This window comes from Gavia stellata, chromosome 11 (genome assembly GCF_030936135.1).
Source record: "Gavia stellata isolate bGavSte3 chromosome 11, bGavSte3.hap2, whole genome shotgun sequence".
Taxonomy (NCBI): Eukaryota; Metazoa; Chordata; class Aves; order Gaviiformes; family Gaviidae; genus Gavia; species Gavia stellata.
The window spans coordinates 7,102,927-7,109,038 of NC_082604.1; positions in this window are offsets into that span (position 1 = coordinate 7,102,927).

Below are 6,112 nucleotides of genomic sequence, written 5' to 3' on the forward strand. Positions count from 1 at the left end.
CAGACAACACTACCATGACTAATGGAGAAATTGTTGCAACCTTTCAGGTCAATACTACACATATTAAGAGCTGAACTTCTGAAAACAATTATGCATTGTGCATCTATGAATTTGTGGCTCCATTATATGCACTATCTCAAACATTGATCTTGCAAAGAAAACAGCAGCTGCCATTATTTACTCTTACTTTAAACAAACCTGCAGCTTATCAGGGGGAGAAACTAATTTCAAAGGACAGATTAAAATATTGACCGTCTTAATTCTTTTAAACTCTTTTCATTACAAAAGCTCAGACCACCACCACGTGTTCACGTATACATGACAGGAATGTAGTGGATTCAGCAAAGTGATTTTCCATCCTCTCCTTAGACCATTTATTGGTGGACAAGCATAGATACTAGAGTGGAACAAGGGTAAGCAAAATAATCATGCTGTGTCAAAAAGATTTAATTACTGGCAGACCGAAGTGCTATACAACAAAGTGGGCATTCAGTATGTATCTTTACTGTACCAAGCACTCTGCAGCCCTTATTTGACTGAAGTCCTCAACCACTTCTGCAGCTGACAAGAGCAGCATGTCTTTGGATGGTATACCCCGAATGGCTCTCTCTGCAAAAAATACTAGATCATCCTTCCTGCATAAATCTTCTCCTGTGTTTTCAAGAAAAAAGTGAAAGGAAATAAATTCAACTACCATTTGCCATAGTTCATTTTAAGAAGTAGTCCATATGCACTTCAATAGACTAGCACTGCTTAGTTTTAACATATAAAAGGTGCTCTTAGGTATAGCCACTTATAAAAAGGAGTTTACTGAATGTTGGCTAAATTTCACTTAAACCATTTCCCGATTTACTATCTTGTCATTATCGCACTATCCTTATTTGCTGTTTCCTCTCTTTTCCATCAAAATTGATAAAATTACTGTTACAAGAAATGTTAAATAAATTTAATTAAAATTCCAGTGTTACAATTAAAGTAGTGTAGCAAAAATGCTGTTGTCTAGCCATCAGGAGCCTTCTTTTGTATCACATCATTTTGAACCGAATTGAGATCCAGGAGCCGTATTCTGCCTCCAATGTTGTCGTGCCATCAGTGGAGGCTGGTTTGAGAACAGCAGGGCATTACGGGGAGGAGGTTCTACGCCACCCGGGCCTGCCTCAGCTCTGATTGAAGTCAACAATAACAATATGGCAGAAGGCAGGGAGTCAACTCAGAGGGCAGCAGAACAACCCTAGCCCCGATATGCTATGTTCCAAATACACTACACTCCAAAAACACAAATGCTTTCTAAGAGAATGAAGAGAGACTTGAAGAACAATGGAGAAGTCAGACACCATGAGAAGAACTAAAGAATGGAGAAGCTTTTTTCATAATTATCTTTGTTGTTCTCTATGATATTTTCTCTTTGAGAACAAGTACTTTGCCCTTTTAAACTTAAAGCACATGGCTTCTTTGGTTGAATAGAGTGTTACGTATGAACCATGAGGCTATATTCATGTTTTAAACCAGTACAGGTTATGATTTTTGCTTTGGAGAGTTAGCAGATGTGATACAGTCATGACAGAATGAGGTTACTGCAGAAATTACTCATTGTTGAATCATCAAGTGTTTACTCCACCAAAACTGCATGTAACTGGACTGCCACAGTTTTTCTGCTTTATTGTAAGATGTAGCTTTTAAATGTCAGTGCATCAGGAGGAAAAGTAAACTCCTTGGGTGGCTCAGATCTCTTTTTATGCATGTGTTTAAAGACAGACAGTCTTCTGGTTCTCAATGGAGAAAAAAAGCTACTGAGTACATCAATGGAAACAAACGTTAATGAAATAAAGAAGGGAAATTAGCTGAAGAGGAAAACAAAATCGTTTCTTGAATTGGAATAGAGAAGTGTTTCTGAAGGAGACCAGATGAAGAAATAATTGATGTGAGGTTCTGGTTTGATTGTTTCACACATCCCAATCTAGTATCCCTCCTGAAAACAATGTCACCATCTGAGAAATCTTCAGCCAATCGTTTCTGTAGATACAATTCATTTTTTTCAAACTACATTCTTCAGCCTGTTTGGTTTTGCTTTTAAAGAAGGTAATTTGAGGGTGCTTGTGCTTTCTCTTGCATGAAGAAACACATGCTTAAATGTATCTCGTCTAGCAAGTGAGACCTAAATCAGGTGAGAGGAAGAACTGGCTGGAAGAGCATCTCACTTGTCTGACTACACAGGGGGCCCAAAGGTTATGATCTGTTATGGGTCTAAAGTTCAGGTGAGGACATGAATCCAGACCAAAGAGACTTTGGTCTCTCCGAGGCCTTTCTCCAGTACTCACTGTGTACATTGGGAGCAAGCCCAGTGCCTTATATGGCTACTGGTTTAGCCCTCTTCCCTGTTTAAAGGGCAGGAGAAGCAGGGTTGAGATTTAAATCCTGGATCACACCCAAGTGCTCTGTAGTTTCTTTGCAAAGGTCTAGCACCAACATGTGCGATCAAGGCGCTGTCATAAAAAACTAATAGATTATACATACTCCCACTGGCTGGATAACCTCCTGTGGAACAGAGAAAAACTCGCTCTGTAAAAGCATGAAAAAGAGTTGAGTAGCATCTGAGCTTCTAAAAGTTCCTGAATTTTGAATCTCCCATGGTAGATGCACTTCTGAGAAGCAGACATCACCATTTTGTAGGTGTGCTCTAACACAGATGTCAAGTCATGAACTTGCTCTTAAGAGCTAGAATCCATTGTATTCAGACAAGAAGTAGCTCAGCTGTTCATAAAATTAAAGTTGTGTGAAGAGCTGATAGAGGAGCAGTGACAGAAATGAGACACAGAAACAGGAGAATTTCAAAAGGTCTTGCTAACCAGATGAAAACATAGCACATTGTGGCTGTTCTAATTAATTCCTTGCACAGTTAATACTGTCCTGTTCTTCTGTCACTGTGAGTGTTTAAGTCACTTATTGCAGACCAGTATTCAAAAAAAAAAAAGCCAAGTATTTTACTTGCCTGAACTGTTCCCGGGGCTAACCTCATGCGGGTTTCAAAAGAATTAAAGTGCCAGCTTTAAATATCAAACTGACTACATTTCTAAATCACTTCTTGTCTTACAGACCCTAGGTTACATTCAGAATCTTTATCAGATTCTCCCCTCCTCCTTCTCATAATATTGGATTATGTTGGACTATGTTGGATTGACTATGCTGTTACATAATGTTGTCAAGTGAAAATCAGGTCAAGTGCCCCGTTTGGGCTTCCACGCTACTTGCTCCTACAAGCTTTATGTACCATTTTTTTAGGTTTAAAGCCACATTTATGTTATTGCAAAGTGAGCTAAATTAGAAGGAAGAAGGTGTAATGCCCAAGCAGGACCTTACTAGCCTGTGGATAGTGGATGCAAATAACACTTCTTCAGCCTCCTCCAAGCTGATGTGCACTCACTGGCAAGCCAAACAGCAGCTCTGGTACAAGCACAGACCAGCTCCTAACCATCCTATTTCAGCTATGCTGTTTGTGAATGGCATATCATGCTAGCAACCTAGCTGTACAGCTGTAGCTCAGAAATCAGAGGAAGAGTAAGCGCTTCTTATAAGGATAGAATATGCAAGTCTCAAACAATGTCTAACTCCGGCTAAAGCTATCAAAATCCTTGCTTCTGGACAGAGAAGCCTTCAGTTCAGTCCCCAAGATGGCAGTCAGAAAGCAGTCAGCCTTGCAGTCCTCTGAGGGTTTGCTGGGGAGTGGGTAAAAGGAAGCCCTTTTCTGCCTTTTTACAAGCCCAAGGCAAAAGCCTAGGCACTAGTTAGTGATGAAGAGTAGTAGTCCAAATTCTACCCAGTAATTGAAATTCTAATCAGTGCTAACTAAACAAGAATGAGTTAACCTTTTCATGGAAAATTTACTATTACAAGTAGGCAGTTGTAACTGTGTGGACATTTTAAATGTAGAGGCAGTAAGTGGAAAGCAATCAATCCTGGCTTCAACACAAATAAGATCTCCAACTGTGTTTATATAGATTGTTCTCTGTACCAGTCTACGTATAGTGATGGTGTTGCACAATCTGTGACCCTGAACAGCCCTATATTACCACATTCTCCTTGCAGAAGAATTAACCCTCTGCAGGAGCAGTTCGACTCTGGGTCTGTGCATCAGGGAGGGACATACTTGTTCATGCTTCCTGGGCTGAATTAGAAATGTTACATGGCTTATCTTACCAACTGCAACCAATGAGCACAGCACAACTAGCAAACACTGAGCATTCACGAGCACACTCTATGCAAGCAACTTAAAAGAGTTAAACACATTAATTTAGCATATTTCATTACCACACAGGAGGAAATTGTCTCTTCACAAATATTTTACAACCCACTAGAGGCTAGGTTTCTTGACTAAACTCTTCCTTGCAAATTCTCACCAACATTTAGCAGTTATCCCCATTAGTTACTGTTTTGAGGGAGAATGAGTACACATCCCACAAGCAGCAGTTTCTCTTCTCCACTCTTCCCTAAAGCTCCCACTTTGATTATTAACTTGCTTGAGATACCTTAGCTAGGAGGATGTAAGCTTTGCATCCTTATAGCAATTTCATTACAGTTTAATTGGAAACTTTACATCTTTGTAGCTAGAGGATTCAAACTCTTTGATGTGTATTTGCAGCTGTATCAGCTAAGTAGTCAGTCTCTCATAGGAGAAGGCACTGTCTACATTAAGGATCTGTATCAGCATATAACCTTACTGATTGTACCATCTCCAGTGAAAACTATCCTCATCTCATCAGTCCTTTCAGCATTCCTGTAGCGAAACCCTGTGAGGATCAAGCCATGGTCAATATGGGTGTGGGTAGCAGGGTCTCACTCTTAGCAGATAATTCTTTCGTATCAGCTAGCCAAATATTTTAGTAGTTTAAAAAGGGTCCTGAAGCTGGATGGCTTATTCCTTTTCCAGCGAAGGCTCAATTATACATAGCGTTCAGTTGTGGCACCTCATGGAGTCAGGCCCTTCATGACAGCAGAGTGTTCTGTCTGGCCCATGAGGATTTCAGAATTGTTTATGTACTCAGCTGACAAACTGAAGTGAACAGGGCATACCAGGGTGTCCAGTAGCACATTAGTAACTTTGAAAGTTAAGTTTCATTAAGACTGTGGCTGCTTACTACTTAATGAAATGAAACAGTACATGTGAATATGAAGTAATAAATATATAGGGAAAACAATGCAACTGGAACCTTTCAACTGATCGTTGCTTATTCTCTCTGCAAAATTCTACTTAAGCACAATTTGTATATACATCCACTGCAACAAACTGGTCTGGGTCTCTGTTTTTTTAGTCTAAGACCACGTCAAGAGAGATGCTCCACAGTGGGAATATTTAGACTGCTATTATCACCATTTCTATGCCCTAATTAAATTGTGAATTAAAAAAAAAAAAAAAACCACTTTTTTTTTTTTAATTCTATGAATTCTTCTTAGAAATTCTAAAGGAGTTATCCTAAAAAGAATTTCCTGGCTCAAAATTTGATAATTAATTTTTAGTTTGATTAACTATGATTAAACTATTCAGTGTTTAAAAAAGAAAAACCAAGGAATTCAACATTAGGGAGAAACGCTACAACAATAGCATACAAGAACTCTCTCTCAAACTGCAATATATCATTTCTCTTAATTACATCAAATGTTACTTTAAACTAATTGAGTATGAAAAATCTCAGCTGAGCACTTTACAAAGACGACACTATAGTTTATGAACTATACACACACACAAATCAAATTAAATTTTTAAAAAGCCTATTAACACCACCACTTTGGAACAGTGTTTCTCTGCCTTCCTCTTCTCCAGGAAAGCTTTGCTAGGCACCCTTCCCTTTCTCAGCCTCTCTCCACTGTTACCCCTATTTACCAATACCACCTTCTTCCTGATTTCTGAATGGTCCTCACAGTGGGGACCATTTCTGCAAAATGGTGCAGAGGTAGCTTCCTACAATTGTGTTGAAAAGCCACAGACATCACCGAAGTTGTTCATGTGCTTTAAGGTAGGGCTGTAAGTGTTGGGGATTGGCATTCAAGAGAGTCCCATGAAGTCTGACAAACAGTGCCTTGAGTTTTTAGCAAGAGTCTGTATCTTGGTCATTTATGA